Source organism: Ictidomys tridecemlineatus, chromosome 2, assembly GCF_052094955.1.
Source record: "Ictidomys tridecemlineatus isolate mIctTri1 chromosome 2, mIctTri1.hap1, whole genome shotgun sequence".
NCBI lineage: Eukaryota > Metazoa > Chordata > Mammalia > Rodentia > Sciuridae > Ictidomys > Ictidomys tridecemlineatus.
This window is the reverse complement of record NC_135478.1, coordinates 165,313,250-165,331,071: the sequence shown is the minus strand read 5'-3', so window position 1 is coordinate 165,331,071 and position 17,822 is coordinate 165,313,250. Positions and strand designations below refer to the sequence as shown.

General features: G+C 36.6%; 1 protein-coding gene across 4 annotated transcripts in view; it reads left to right on the top strand.

The window, feature by feature from the left end:
• Positions 1 to 17,822, top strand: part of Grm3 (glutamate metabotropic receptor 3) — a 207,519-nt gene that overhangs the window by 71,886 nt on the left and 117,811 nt on the right. The window lies entirely within an intron of this gene.

Genomic DNA, 17,822 nt, shown 5'->3' with positions numbered 1-17,822 from the left:
TTTCCAGTATGAGTAACAGAAAATAGAACTCTGGAACTCTTACCCAGGTTCAAGTTCTGGAATTCCACTTATTAGCTTTGTGTCCTTTGGCTACTTACTTAAAACTTCCTGCCTCACAGTCTTGATCTGTAGAGGATAGTAGTAGTATGTGTGTCAGAAGATAATGAAGATTAAGTGAGTCAAGGCATGTAAAAAATACACAGTATAAAATAAACATAGCTATTAGTGTCATTAAAAAAGACATAACTAGCTTAGCTTTTAAGTCTGATTCTCTTATCACTGGGCTATGCCAACTCCTCAAGTAGATTTGATACTCACCTCGGAAGAGGCAGGATTCAATTTAGTTTTGATAAAAAAAGATGTCATTGTCAAAGAAATGAACTTGATTGCTTTTAAATTCCATGTCCCCACAGTGAAATATACCAAATTGCTCCTTTCATTCAACTACATGTGAGCAATGACTTTTATTTAAATTCATAATGACATTTACTACTTTCAATCTGATAAATACAGACAGCAGAATGGCTACCAGCAAGGGGCTATTATTCCATTCTGTTTTATTTTTCATCCTACTTTTCTTCAATCTCTCCTTATCAGATATAAATTTATGAAGTGATCACAATGATACTGTAAGTTTTTGTTGTTCTCCTAAAATAATAAACAATAAAAAACTATTGAAACAATGTGGATTAGTGTATAGTTGGTCATTTTTTTAGTGCCTCCCCTTCTGAAAGCAAACAGTAGGAAATCTTCGGTGTTACTTGACAAACCCTTACATCCCATGTCTTCAAGGCTTACTAAACTCTGGCTATGAAAAGATGGGCACTGAGGAAAGGGGTTTTGAAATATTAAAGATCAGGTAAAACTCTGCAGCACTATTGATTTCAAAAGCACAAAGGGAATATTCAGAAGAGGAAGAACACATCAAAAAGTCATTGTAAAACATGGCACATACCATCTTCACTGTCAGTGACTTTAAGTAGAAAATATGGGATCAGCTTTAAAAAAAAAAAAAAAAAGCTCACTCAGGATATTTTATTGATGTGCATTCATTTGCTAGAGGCTTCTTAATTCTCATGAGTTCCTGAAACTGTCAGAAATCCTACAAGTGTGAATAGTGTTGTATAAGCAAAACTAATGTCTTCATTGCTGAGTGTGATATTTTAGGCTTGAAATTTGCCTTATTAGCAGGGTTTTATAAGAATGGAAATGGAAATCTGTTACCATTTACATATTTCAGCCTACCTGACCTGAAGACATTATTGCAGTCTGGCATTTATCTTGGTGTTGTAAAGCAAGCAGTCTCACCCATGCGTGAATTCCACATCACACTTTATCTTAACTAACCATCACCCAAGATTTGAGTACAAAGACTTAGTCAATTAAATCAACACAGGAAAACCAACAAGGTACTGTTTACTTTCAGATTTACTATAATCTGACCCTTAGAATAAGAATGATGCATTGTATGTGTGTGTGACAGAGAAAGGAATAGAGAAAGGGACAGAGAGAAAAGAGGATGTGAAAGGACACTTGTGCTTTTCTCTAGTCAATCTCAGACATTTCTACTAGAAACAGTTGTTTCCAAACACTTGAGACCTAGTACTGGTCTGCCAGGGATGTAATTCCCAAAGGTACTGGTATTGAATACAACATCTCACAGCTACTATCCACCTCTGCAAAGACAAGTCTACGCGTGGGAGAGAAAGTGTAGAGAAGAGAGGCTCAAACTAGAAATTAGGATACCTGGATGCCAATAGCATTATGCTATTCAGTAATTTGTGACAACTAATTTCACCCTTCAAGGCCTTGGTGACCTATATTAAATATAGGGAGGTGGGGAAAAACATTACTGACAGAGCTGAGGCCCACCAAAGAGACCCAAGCTAAGCCACTGCTGTTTCTAAGCTCTAAATGGCACTGGCTGGCTAGAAAGGTGGAATCAAAAACATTTCTGACTTCATTTGGAAAGAACATTATTTTCATGTTCAGGACCTTTAAGTAATACATTTAATAAGAAAGCCTGTTACACTTTGGATTGACTAAAGAAAACTTTCTAGTGAAGCATTCATCCATGTAAATAAGGTTCTGCATCAAGCAATTCTGAAAAGAAAAAAAAGAAAAAATGCAGTTGAAAATGATTCACTTAGCTTATTTAGGGTATTATTAATCTGTAGTAAAAGACTGGATTCTCAAGGTTTAAGAAGCAGGGTAAGTAGTCCTTTAGGTTTTTGTTTTGTTTTTATTAATCATAACCTCTAAGGATTTTTACTGCCCCCCCCTCAATAATAAGAATTCTGAAGACTGGAAAGGGTCTACACTCATAATTCTCCAGGAATGTTCTTCATATGTCCTTCTAGTAAGCTTTCTTGGAGCATCACAGACATTTATCTTAATGTGCCTGGAACAATGTCAGCAATAATATGTAGGCCTGCTCTCAAGGAGCTGACAGCCCAAGAAGGCAGGACTATGACCCAAAAAAAAAAAAAAAAAAAAAAAAAAAAAAAACTTGCTATGAAGTTTTATAAATTCTATAATAGGTTATAAAAAACATAATGGAATGCAAAGGATTAATTCAGCTGGACTTGGGTCTCGAGTTCCCTAGAAATGTAATATTTTACAAGGTTGGGAGCAAACAATTGTAGGGAAAAGTAGAATCTACTTATTCTTTCAACTTCACATAGTATTTATTATATGACAGAGTGAACTTCACACTTCAATGAGGAAGACAAACACTGAGCAAGTTATCTTAAGTATGAATGTGTGATACAAAAGGAGAAACATGAAATTCCATAAAAGCACCAAACAGGACAATGTACCCCCACTGGGAAATCAGAACTATTCAATGAAACCCTTTAAGCTATGATAGAGAGGGCAAGTAGGACTTAGCAAGTCAAAGAGCCTAAAGACCATGGCCCTAGTGTGATTGAATGTCTGAAGTATGAAAAAGGGTGGGATGGGAAGGCTGGTTCTGACTAGAGCCCAACATTTCCTGAAGTATAAATGAAAAGAATGAAAGTAGTATAAGGTGAGAACAGGAAAGTAGGCAAGAAGCAGAGCTGGAAAGGCCACATAGAACACAGGAAGAGCCTACAGGTAATAGCTGGGACAGGACAGTAGTGACAAGAGAAAGATTGATTATTACAATAGCCCAAGTGAGAGATGATGGTGACTTGAACTGAAATGGCAGGCATAAAACGAACATGATGACACACTCAAAAACCATTTAGGAACTAGATTGTATCTTAGTGATTGAATGTGGGCAATAAAGGAAAAGGAGGACATTAGGATAAATTCAGTTTTTATTCAATGAACAACCAAGAGGATACCAAGATAGAGGGAACTTGAAGGGAAATGCACGTGGGAAGGGACACTATCAAGTATACCATGTTTAGTATGCTGAGGTGCCAGGTGGTACCAAAGTAAGAGTGACATTGATGAGTTAATTTAAAAAAAAAAGCTTTCAACACAAGATGGATGGAAGTTGGAATGGAGATAACAAGTGAAGTCATGGGAATGAATTAGAGTGAATTTGGTACTGAAAATGTTAAGCATATGCCTTCACACTGATACAAAATACCAGGAGATAAAGGAAAGTAATTGTCTGTATGCTTTGGCCACACCATGAGATGTGTATTACAGAGCCCAGCCCCTCCTTTTGAACATTTCATCAACCCCCTGCCCTTTCTACCTAGCTCTTCATTGGCATTTTCCAGAGACAGTCATGGAAGAGCAAAGTACTGTTGAATATTCAGTATGAGCTAGCACAGTGTATCCGTGAGTAACATGAACATTCAGTACCTCAAATAAGTCCACCCATTAGAATTTGTATGAAAGTGCTCACTCATTAATTTGTTCATTCAACAAATATTTACTAAGCACTCATTATGTTGAAAGTACTTTTTTAAATTACTGGAGATAAAGAAGTGAGAAACTGCCTCTTAGTTTTTCACTATGGTAAAGAATCAGACAAACAAGTTCTCTGTGTGCTATAACAGAAATAAACAAATGATGGGAACAGAGCAGGAACTGATTTAGGTAGCTGGCTCAAGTGTTTGCTGACCTCAGACCCCAATGGGAAGCTAATGCTCTACCAAGTAGGCTGTCTAGGTCTCCAACATACACCATTTATGCACTCACATTCTTGCTCACTTACTATATAGACAGCTGTCCTCTCAAGAATCCCCATTGCTCAGAACCAAATCAGTTGCAAATTATTCTACTGAGCAGAAGAGTTCAAAAGGAATTACCCAGGAGCATGGTATTTAACAGATGAAAGCTTTCAGCATCTCAGCCTTCATGCTGATTTGCTGATGAGTTTTTAATTTCTTCCTCATGGCTTCTTGGATGAAATATCAAGTAAGGGGAAAATCTAGGAAGCATCCTTTTGACCCCTAAAAACCTGGAAGTTACTTTTCTTCCTTAACAAAAAATGAACCTGATCAATATACTTTCTATACATCTATAGCCTCTTGTGTAAAGAGTAGCTTATTTCATAATAGGTTATTGTACTATTAGTTCAGGAATTTCAACTTGATAATTCAGATTTTAAACTTAAACTACCCAATTAAATCTAACATGAAACATGCAAAATACAGATACTTAGGTATGAGTACTGTGCTATACAACAATATTTTTATACACTAAGATTTGAGGACCATAAAATCTCTTTACCAGTGGGTCAAAGGTGTTTAATTTTCACTACTAGATATTTGACTATTATAATCTCCACCTCTATTAAAATATTCTTGTTGCCTGGTCAAGAGGATGATATCCAGAATAGGTGCATTGTAAGGCAAAAGAGAAAGTCTGGGTTGGCACTGGGAGGCATTCTGCAGGAATAACAGACCCAATTAATACCACAAAGAAAGACCTGAACTACCACACGGAAGTGTGAGCTATTTGGGCACCTTGGAGACAGAACATCATTGGGAGGCCTGTATGGGAGAAACATGGGTTCCTTGGAATGTTGGAGTAGTCAAGGACCACTTAATGAAGTGAAGACCCCTCCATGTTACTTTTACATCCTGGGACCAAAAAAAAAAAAAACCAACAAGAACAACTTAGAGTCAGGAAAGTTTATTTTAGCTCACTGTTTATTATAGATTTAGTTCATGGTCAGTGGACTCATTGCTCTGGGACCAAAATGAGGCAGAACATCATGGCAGAAAGGCATGGTAGAGGAAATCAGCTTAGCTCGTGGGAGCCTAGATCCAGAGAACATGAGGTGCCAAAACATATGCCCTAAAGGCACACCCCCAGTGACTTACTTTCTCCAGCCACATCCACCTACATACCATTACTATCCAGTTTGGTATTCATACTAGAATGGACTGATGAGGTTAAAGTTTTCTTAGTCCAATCATTTTACATCTGAATATTCCTGCATTAACACAGGAATTGGGCAGGGAGGTACCTCATATCCAAACCATAACATGATCCTTCTGGAACACTGGATCCCTGGGAGAAAAGGTATCTTACAAAAACTGAAAATTTCAAGAAACCCGAGATCCTGCAGTCCTCACTATCATGCAGTCATAAGAATCCTCAGAGTCTTCTGAAGAATAGAGTCCTAACTCCTTCCTCTCCCTACCACCAGCAACTTTGATTCCTTTTATCTTGAGTTGTTCTCAGAAGTCTTTATTTTTCAAAAATGATTTATATTATGCAACAAAATTTTTTTCCAATGCTGAGGATCAAACCCAGGGTCTTGTGCATGCTACACTCCTACCCCTTTCCTAGCAAATATGAAAAAAGCTCTTATTTATGATAAATGAGTTGCCTGTATTAGAACACTTATCATTCAGTTTCTCCATGAATTTATTTGTTCTAGTTGCCAGACTTTTACTATCTACTTAATATATTTGTTATCTTTGTTCATGTGTGTGTATGTGGGGTGGGAGCTGCACAAATGTGCTACTAAGCACTTGATAAACATCAGGGATGTGAACCACAAGGATGGTTAGATTGCAATCCCTGGCTCCTAGAAGCTGGTCTCTGGTCAGACTCCAGCTTGTCTATAATGTAATAGCCCATGAACAAAATATTACAGTAATGAACTACCCATAAGAGACTGCATTTTTCTCAGTATGGCCTAAGTTGAAGATAGTTTTTTGTTGTTTTGTTGTTTTTTTAATAGTCTTAATGTGCTAATTCTAAGGTCATTGGATAACTGCTTTCTGATCTTCATTCACTATATTTCTGCTCATTCATGTTCTCCCATTTTAAAAAATTTAGAATTGGACATTCTTAATGCCATTCTAATAGCTCCAAATGATACAACCAGCAATATTATTAATACTATAAAATTTGATTTTGTACATAGTACAAGTTATTTTTTTGAATGATGCAAAAAATCAGATAATATAGAAATTGTTTGTTAAATGATTCCCAAGGAGGTAATCACTGTTATTCTTCATATGGGCAGAACCCTATGAAATATAAGTCTTCTGTCAAGTTTCACACCTATAAAAAATAAAATAAAAAGTAACTTACAGAATATGTTTCAGATAATAGGTATAATGACAAAAAGGAAGGAAAATGACACCTGTGAGAAAAGATAAACGAAATTGAAATTACTAGTCTAGAAAAGAGGCTGGGTAGAAATGATATTCTCCTAGTACTTGGAGGAATATTATATACAGAATGGTGACTGGATGAACCCCTTTGGAACTAAGGGAGAAAAATAAAATGGCCCTTTCTTAGCATCACTTTAAATCTCAAAGTTTGCTCTATGAAAAAGTTGATCAACATAGGATCTGCTATGAAAGAATAGGAATTGTCAATTCACTAAAGAACTTTTTACTAAAGGAGTTCAAAAAACTGAGCTCTGTCTGCATTTCATCAGGGTAGTATGGGTTGTGGAACTATCTAGTGGTTGAGGTGACAAGGACAGTTCTTTGAGGGAGGAGGAAGACATGGCTGGGGACACTTGGCCAAGCAGAGAATTCTGAGTGCTTAAGGATTTCTCTCCCTGCACTTGAAGTCCTCAGCTTGGCCCTTGGGTAGAAAGGCTTGTGCTGAACTAGTCACTTGTAGACCCTCCTAGATGACAAACAATGCCAGATTGGTGCTAAAGACAGTGCATGTGGTAACAAATGGATTTTAAATAACATGTATTTACAGTTATAGATCAGAACTGCAGGTTCATTAATTTTAAATGAGGTAAATCTAAGGGGAGGGGAGAATGGCTCATTCCTGGCCTTCCTGAAAGAGGCGCTTTGGTCCCCATTTCACACACTTCCGAGCAATTACTTCACAGGTGAAAATGGATCACTCCCACCCCAGCAGCACTTTTCCATGACATGAGCAGGCAGCCACTACTATTTAGGTCATCTTGTACAACGAAATTGGGCCAAGAGATATGTAGATAAATAAACTAAAGTAAATCAGCAGGCTGCTTTTTGATTTCCTGTACAAACCATACACAGGTAGAACTGGTTTTTGTTTTTTTTTTTTCCCCCTGAGGGACTGCTCTTCAGGAATATCTGGGGAAAAACACTATTACAGATTTTAACTTTAATTATCATAGAATGTAAATCACAAGGTTTCAGAGCTCATATAGTCTATCTCTATAGCTTCCCTAAGGACTAACTTTAAGATAAAATTTCTGGATTGTAGAATCATTTTCCCAGGAGCTCGTTAGTTTCTTCCCAATAATGCATTGGAGAACAGACAGTAGGAAATAGATCAACTATCGCACGGCTGGGAAGTTTTCCCTAGGTGAATGCCAAAATCAGTTGAATTGGTGTTCCTAAAATTCTAACGTGCACTTGAAACACCTGGGGATACAGTTTAAAATGCAGATTCTGATTCAACAGGCCTGGGATGGGACCTAAGAGCGTTTCTTGCAAGATCCTAGTTATTATTTTCTACTGCTAATTCATGAATCATACTCTTGAGTTGGGAAAATTAGATCATTTGTAAAAGTCAATTCAATTTATCACTGAGTGAATGAACATTCATAATCTGCCAAACTGTTAGGTGTGGTCTTTCAAAGTTACATCACTAAAAGGCAACATAGGAATGTCCTAGACTCACAGGTCACACGGCATCATTTCCAGCACAGTCTCTTACAGAAAGCCCTCCCATAGTGATAGGCTGGAGAAACGGATTCAAAACAGATTCAAAACAGATTTATTGTAGAAAAGCAGGCAGGACAGCCCTCTGCAAAACACAGCCAGCCACAGTAGACAAACAATAATTATTTCGTTCCATTTTGTGAGCTGAAATCCTTGTCTTACTCTGTGTGGGCTTCTGTAACAAATTACCATAGACTCTGTGGCTTAAACAACTGAAATTATTTCTCATAGTTCTGGAGGCTGGGAAGGCAAGGTCAAAATGTTGGCCAATTCAATTATTAGTAAGTGCACTTTTTCTGGTAATGTTTTCACATGGTAGAGAGAGAACATAAACTCTAGTTTCTTTCTATTCTTATGAAGATATTAATCCCACTAGTAAAGAAACTATCCTGATGACTTAAATACCTTCAAATACAGTCATATTGGGGATTAACTGGGCTTCAAAGTATGAATTTAGGGGGAAGCAAATAATTCACCTCACCTACTGAATAGTAAGTGAACTATGTGACATTTGCCACTTTATATTTACATGGTAAAAAGTATCAGTTTTGTTTTTTCCAGAGGTCATTGTTTCTTCTATTAATTGCATCTATATCTAGCATTAATCTAAGAACATCTCTAGCAGTTCCAATTTGACAAGACTGCCTATGTATATTCAAAAAAGTACCAGCCCTCACCCTGAAGAATGAACAGAGACCAACTCCTTCAACCAAGGGATCTATTTTTTCATGACAGTTTTTCCAAAACAAAAGACCAATCTTCTTCCTAAGGTTAGAAAAAGGCTTACAGACCTGCATGAGGGGAATGAATTCACCCAAGGTCCTTAAAGCTATGGACCGATTTCACAGTTTTTACATCAATGACATTGTGGTGTACAGTTCAGAGTTGGTATGCAAGGTTGCATGGACCAAGTCCACCCTTTGTGTTCTCACACACTTCCTTCCTCTCCACATTCTTTTCTGAATCTATCACTAAACCTTCCCTCCATATGGGGAACCATTAGACATTTCAGACTATTCCTATTACTCAGAACAATATAGAACACAAACCCAAAAGTACTCCTTTCTTGTCTAAGATAAGTTACTTTTCAAACACATAATTAAAAATGAAAGTGTTGTAAAATTGGGAGTTCATAACCCACTTCAATCTAATGTATGAAATATGATATGTCAAGAGCTTTGTAATGTTGTGAACAACCAATAAAAAAAAAATTAAAAAAAAAAAGAAAAAAAAATGAAAAGTGTTAAAGCACTTTTAAAGTTAAACCTCAGAATGCCTGCTCCCTTTAATCATTAACATTCCCTGTGTACCATGATCATCTATTGCAAATTAATACAGTCATTTTCTTAGTGATGCTCTTCTTATTGTTTTTTTAGTTATACATGACAGTAGAGTATATTTTGACACTTATACAAACATGAAGTACATCTTGTTCTACTTAGGATCCCAGTCTTCTGGTTGTAGATGATGTGGAGATTCACTGTGATATATTCATATAGAAAAGTTACATCAGACCCATTTCACTGCCTTTCCTATTCCCATTCCTACTCCCTTCCCTTCATTCCCCTTTATCTATTGAACTTCTATTCTTGCATCCCCCACCGCAAAATGCACACAAATGTGGTTGTGTCAGCATGCACATGTCAGAGAAAACATTTGACCTTTAGTCTTTTTGGATTGGCTAATTTTGCCTATTATAATAGTCTCCAGATCCATCCATTTTCTGATAAATGTCAAAATGTCATTTTTTTAATAACTGAGTATAATTCCACTGTGTATTTATAACACATTTTCTTTATCCATTAATCTGTTTTAGGGCACCTTGGTTTGTTCCATAGCTCAGCTATTATGAACTGAAATGCTATAGGCTACACAATAACAGACCTTAAATTATACTACAGAGCTGTAGTATAAAAACAGCATGGTATTGGTACCAAAACATACATGAAGACCAATGGAATAGAATAGAAGACACAGAGAAACAAATCCACACAAATACAGTGATCTCATAGTAGACAAGGTGCCATCAACTTACATTGGACAAAAGATAGCCTCTTCAAATGATGCTGGGAAAACTGGGAATCCACATATAACAGAATGAAATTTAATCCCAATCTCTCACCCTGCACAAAACTCAACTCAAAATGGATCAAGGAGTGAGGAATCAGACCAGAGACCCTGTGCCTATTAGAAGAAAACCTAGGCCTAACTCTCATCATGTCAGCTTAGGAATCAACTTCCTCAACAAGACTTCTAAAACACAAGAAGTAAAATCAAGACTCAATAAATGGAATGATATCAAACTAAAAAGCTTTTTCACAGCAAAGGAAACAATAACTTGAAAAGAGAGCCTACAGAATGGGCACAAATCTTTGTCACATGCCCTCAAATAGAACATTAGTCTCCAGGATATATAAAGCACTCTTAAAAACTTAACACCAAAAAATATAATAGCACAAATAACCCAATTCATAAATGGGCAAAGAAACTGAATAGACACTTCATAGAATAAGTACAAATTGTCAATATATGAAAAAGTGCTCAGCATCTCAAGCAATTAGAGAAGAACAAATTAAAACTACACGGAGATTTCCTCTCACTCCAGTCAGAATGGCAATTATCAAGACTACAAGTAACAATAATTGTTGGAAAGGGTGTGGGGAAAATGGTGGGACTGCAAATTGGTGCAACCACTCTGGAAATCAGTATGGAGATTCCTCAGAAAACTTGGAATGGAACCACCATTTGACCCAGTTATCCCACTCCTTGGTATATACCCCAAAGACTTACAATCTACTTAAGAACATAGTACTGTAATGTTCTTTAATAGAGTGAGTCCCCATAATACAGGAGTCCTAAATGTGTGTGTGTCAAGAGAGGTCTCAGTACTCATAATAAGGAACAAAATGAAATGGACAACTTTGAAGTTGCAGCCAGGATTATGGCAGAGGAAGAAAAGACCTGAGTGGGAATCAAATATAGTTAATAAATGATGTTTCAAATCCCAACCAGGGATAGAACCTGTAGATTAGGACACAGTACAAATTAATCAGGCAGAATACTCTTTTCTAAGGAAATTAAACTAGACAGGAAGAAGGCAAGTGCAAGACAAACTATAACACAAGGGAGAAGGTGGCGTAGCACAAGAAAACAGAGATTCACAGAAAATTTGTGGAAGGTTTTAATAGGAGAAAACTACTTTAATCACACAAGATCCCTCAGGAGAAAGCAGCAAGCTCTTTGGGAAGGCAAAGTCCATTTTGGTCTGGTCCCTACTTGTGCCCAAGCCCCACTACATTCACATGTATTCCAGCTCTTTCTTTTTCTAGTTAACTCCTGAATACCACTGGTCCAGGAAGACTCCCTTCAGTAAACTCCTCCTCAGGAGCCTGTGTGTTCCCCTTGGCCTATTATGCATAATACTATCATGACACATATTACAAAGCATTTGTATTTACCTGTTTTACCCATTTTCTTCACTAACCAGTAAGTTTCTAAAGATGCTACCTTTTCCTCTCCTTACCTTTTTATGTTTACTACAATACATGACACATTGTAGCATTATCCCAATGGATATTTAATATGAGATTTTGGAGTCCATGTATATATGTATACATAGATGTGGGGAGAGAAGGAGCAAGTGTATATAAACTAAACCAAGAGTCTGAGATTTTGCCTGCAGAATAAATTTGACCCACTGCTTTTGTGCATGAAGTGTGTGTGTGTGTGTGTGTGTGTGTGTGTGTGTAAATTTGTTTAGATATATATGACAGTAGAGTATTTTTACATATTATACATACATGGAATATAACTTATTCTAATTGTGATCCCATTCTTATGGTTGTATGTACATGTGGAGATTCACTGTGGTGTATTCATATATGTACATAGAAGTTATGTCTGATCATTCCACTGTCTTTCCTATTCCTATCTTCCCTCCCTCCCCTTCCCTTCATTCCCCTTTGTCTAATCTAATAAGCTTCTATTTTCCCCTCCCCCACTTATTGTGTTAGCATCTACTTATCAGAGAAAACATTCAACCTTTGGCTTTCCGGGATTGGCTTATCACTTAGCATGATAGTTTCCAATTCTATCCATTTACCAACAGATGGCACAATTTCATTCTTCTTTATGGCTGAATAATACTCCAGTGTGTATTTGTATTACATTTTCTTTATCCATTAATCTGCTGAAAGGCACCTAGGTTGGCTCCAGAGCTTAACTATTGTGAAATGAACTTCTATAAACATGGATGTAACTGTGTTACTATAGGATGCTGATTTTAAGTCTTTGGGGTATGTACTGAAGAGTGGGATAACTGGGTCAAATAGTGGTTCCATTACAAGATTTCTGAGGAATCTCCATACTGCTTTCCAGAGTGGTATGCATGAAGTTTTATTGGAACACAACTGCATACATTTTTTGTGTATTATAAATAACAGGTTTTAGACAATCACAACAGAGTTGAATAGTTGCAACAGAAACTGTATACCCTTCAACACCTAGAATGTTTACTATCTTTACCAAAAAAAAAAAAGTGTAAGTCCAGTAAGTCAGTCAGTCTCTCTCTCTCTCTCTCTCTCCACACACACACACACACACACACACACACACACACACACACACACACACTATTTTAAACATTATGCATCTTGGGGTATAAGTATAATGTCTCAAAATGACACATGGTAACCTGAAGAGAATTTGTATTGGCTTAAAAGATATTTTTTGTGTATGTGGGAGGATGTTCATAACTACTTTTATTATTACTTTCCTACCAAGCTCTGTTAATATCTATTAGTCCCTTACAGTAGACACTATGACATGGCATGCACAATGGACCCAGACTCTGCCCTCTAGAAGCTTAGAATTAAGACCAAAAATGCAGCTGGTAGAAGTATTACCAGTCCTTCTTCCTCCTGGAAAACAAAAGGATGACCAAGGAGAAGGTATGTGACAGAGAGGCATTACCCATGGAATAGAAATAAAAGAATTATTGAAAGTCAAACATATTTGGACAATTTATAGTTTGCATCTATCATTTTCTCAGCCTACTTCTAGAAAGTTTGCACAACCTTGTCTTTCCTGAAAACTTAGCAAACAAGGTACATCAACCTGATAACTGACCCCTCCTTCCCCAGGCAATAGGAATCTTAAGTAAATCAATGAATTAAATGAGGCAAATGAGTAATCAGATTTAAACTCTTCCCAAGTCCTGGTCCCTGCACTGTGCCACACTACTGAGCTAACAGTCCTTCACATCATCTCTTCCCTTCCTCTCAGCAGGCTTCCACTTGTCCTATCACTTTTGAGTACTCAGGTGTGACTTTCCCCATATGCTTACTGTCCTTCATTTGTCACACACAGAGCAGTGCATCCACGTCCACATCTGTTCTGTTGGTTGGGATTTCATCATTTAGCTAATGAGCAGGCAATAAAACTGGTAAAGTAACTGCAATTAAGTCCAAGCCTCCCACAGCGAAATGTAGTCATAGAGATGCACGATCATTATTACAGGGTTTGGGGTGATGCATAGAGTCCAAAGAAACCCAATTCCTTCATTTCCAGGGGCATTTTGTTGATATATTCCTTAATATATTAAAATAACCTTCCAAGATAAGGAGTTTACAGTTGCCATAGACAATTTATCCCAAAAGAAAGCAGCATTCTTTTATCTGTTCTGGTTTTGCTTTATAGAGTGAATCCAGATGCAGTCACCCCAAATTACTTATGTTTAGCTTCCTATTGTGAGATCATTTCAGATTTTTTTCTAAGTTGAAGAATGCTGATGGCCCTTAGAAAAAAATCACAGTATAATGGCTAAGAGTATAGACTACTAAGCAGGGCTGCCTGCTCAAATCCCAGTTCTGCTCACGCCAGCAAAGTAACATCTTCATCTCTCTCCATCTGTAAAGTGATACCAGTGTTTACTGCAGGAGAATGTTGGAAGGAGGAAGGGAGTTAATATATCTAATCCAACATTCTTAGAATAGTGCCTGACATATAACACTTGCCAATAGTACTATTTCTTGCTATAGATCCATCAATATGTTTCTAGAGTACCCTTGTGCTACATATTGTTCAGCACAGGAGTGATCCTGACCGACTAGTGGTGGAAAAATGCTTCAGACAGAAATACTGCTTTATTGTTCTGATTCCAAACACATTCTTTTCTGATATGGACAAAAGCCAAGATTTCTAAATTATTAACTTTACTCATTTTCCTTGAAAATACATCAGTGCACTTAAGGCTTGTACCTTGGTTATAACTGAAAGGAAAACTAACATTCTCATGTACATGAATGAAATAATATACCTTTCTAACTAAAAATGAGCAAATCATTTATATTTGTTTCTGTAGAATAGAAATAATTTCAAAAATCACAGAATAATGTTTGTATTTCTCTATTCTTTGATTAGATAAGATTTTCATTCTTTCAATAAGGCAGAATATCTAAGTTACTATGAAAAATAGCATTACTAGTAGCAATAGTAGGAACCTATTAAAAAGGGTGGAGGACTTCACTGGAAAGGATCGCCCAACAGTTCATCTCTGATAAGCTCATTTTCCTAGCATTGAACTTGTTACTCCCTTCCATTCATTTTTTTTGCTCTTTCATAAGGAAAAGTAGTGTTTGAGATAAGTCTCTTTGTCTCTCCTTTTAATAACTTTACAAAACTAATTTCTGATAAATTGGACAGAAAGGACATGACCTTGACTCTTACTTGAGCATGCATGTATACACATACGTGTAAATACACAAACATGTATACATACTCTCAAAATGACTTTCAAAATTAGTACTGATCAGACCATATTTCCTCCAACAGTTTTAGATTCCTGATCTATCAAGTGGGACACTTTGTATGATAACCTACATTTCTTGCTTTTTTTCCCCTCTAGTATTACATCTTCCTTTGGAATCACCATATGGGAGGGGTGCTTCCCCTCTCTACCGCCACATCCCTCCAAAAAAAAAACCACCTTTGAGGGATACTTCTGGCTTTGCACTAGCCCAATATTCACAAATGGGATTTGCTCTCATCTTCACTGAATATACTAAGACAATTTGACAGTGCCAGTTTTTACTAGGTCTTGAGGAACTTGCATCTATGATGCTACTTCTCTGAATGCTCCTGCTCTGTGTCTTTGCCTGGCTGTGTATGTTGCCCTGAAGTCTAGGCATTCTTAAGTTTCTGTCCTTCAGTGCCATTCTATACAATGCCATCTTTCTCAGTGAGATTATTAAATATTCTGATTTAAATCATTAATCTCTAAAAGCTTCACTCCATTACCCACCTTTGTAAAGCTATAAACCTTACTTTAGCTACCTATTGGATGCTTTCAATTGCATACTGAGGCTGGCCTCAAACTTGTAATCCTCCTGCCTCAATCTCCCAAATCTCTGGTAAGTGTGTGCCACCAGTGGCAGCTCAAATCCTCAAACTAAACTCACCATGTTGCCTTCTCTTCCCCAAGTAAGTCCTTATCCTAACAGCCTTCTTTCAATCTGTAGTCTCATGTTTCCTTTAGTCACTTGGGTTTGAATCTTGAGAATCAGATTTTTTTCCTCTCCTTACTCACTATGCAAAAATGAAAAGAGTAAAATAATTTTGATTCTTCTCATGAAATTCTTTATTACATCAATTCCTTCAAGTTTCCAGAACTACCACAAACACTGACTCACTTCTGATCTTGATTCCTAACAGTTCCTAATCCTGGTCACTCTCCACACTGATTTGGTGTATTTACACATGCATGCCCACACATGTATAGCTTCACATCAGCATCCTGCCTGGCTCAGAGCTTCCATATTGTTAGTCCAATAGCAGAAAATCTCTCCAGGAGCTACCAAAAAACACACAAGCTTTCAGAGTTTTTTCTCCCCTCCCTGCAAACTCCCCATTACCTGGACCTAGTGTTTCCACATTTATTCCCAATAATCTAGTCAGTGGTTCATATAAAATTCCCTTGGATAAACATGAGAATTTCTGCCAAATGCCTTAGTCTTATTGAGTACCCTATTCCTATAAAACTATCAATTTTTCTAATATCTACATTAAATTTTACTTCCTCCTCTATTCTTTCCAAAGCTACAGATTCTATGTATATTAGATTGGACCATATGAAACTGACAATATTCAACTTGTTTTCATAAAAAAATTATTCATTTTACATACTTTACTATGATCCCTGATTATTTGATGTTATAGCAATCTGCCTTTCAAGTCTTTACTATTTAATTATATCTGGACAAATCACTTGATTTATGATTCTTAATTTCTTCATCTGAAAATATGGTTTAATCTGGTTTTCATATCTATCTCATAGAATTTCTGAATGTATATGAACTAGGTTGAGAATCTGAGAGGCCATCATATCAAGTATGCTAGAACATGAGCACCTTGGTAGGGAGACCCCAGGTCACACTCCAGTAATAACTGTTCTTCAGCTTCTCCATGAGCAATATAACAGGTCCTTAAATATTAAATGACTGAATACCTGGCTGAATTAATACATCTAAGAATATGAACTCACATATTTATTCTTTATCTTATATAGCCAAATGCAGTGCCCAAGTTTGTTTTTTTATTATTACCAAAGCCTAATACAGTGACTAGTTTACAGTAGATAACTGATATATATGTTTAGTTTAGCTACATTTTTCTAAGTTATACAGGATTGGTAATTAATACATACTTAATGAAATTAACAGAAGTAAAAACTCTTATTTGTAATCACTACTTTGGTTTGAAGGGTTAAATTTTTAGAAAATATATATTCTGTCTGGAGAAGCTTTCAATCAAAATACATGCATGAGGGCCTTCTATATTAGACATGAAAAGGTAAATGAGGTCTCCAGCTATAAAGAGACTATGTTAGCAGAGAAAAAAATGTATAAATAATTTTAAAGTATAACATACTAAGTGCCTTAAAAATGGAAATATTAAGTCCTATAACATTAGAATTTAAGCATGCTCGAGTAGGAGGCAGATTCAAACTACAGCAGAGGAAAATTCTGCAACAGATTAGAACTAGGGTTGGGAAAATGAGCCTGGCTACAGAGGCTGTTGTCAGTGTTCAAAGAGCATGGCAAGTTCAGAAGAGATTCAGGAGATTTTAATACAGACTATATAGTACAATAGCAAAGTAACAACAATATTTGTAAGAACAGAAAAAATAACAGCTAGTATTTTTGAGGGTTTAATATGTGGCAGGCAATGTCCCAAGGCTTAACTAATTTCATCTTCAACAGTCCTATGACATAATTATTCATGCTATACCAACCTGACATGAGACAATAAAAAGTTTTAATAAGTTTTCAGTTGTCACATGGGTAGTAAATAGTAGCATACATATCAGGAATTAAGTACCACTTAAAGGAATTAAGTACCACTTAAAGATAGAGTTAATTATCATTTGAAGATCATCCTAGGTGATCATTTCACAGAAGAACAAAATGAAGTCACATCCAGTTCCATATTTTAGTAGAGTGTGAAACTGGTGCGATCTATACCATTTCTATGGACTCTAAACAGTGTTGGGATCCAAACCCAGAAGGAAACTAGAATGATAGGCAGTACATCAGAGGCAGAAAAGCACTATATATAAACAAACTCCATGGGGGAAGAAGTGTTGGGGAGACCATAAAGGCTGAGACTTAGAAGCTCACTCCCTAGAATATGGGGCTCCCAATAGGAAGAAGGGCTTAGTTCAAACTCAGAAAATGGAGCACTTGA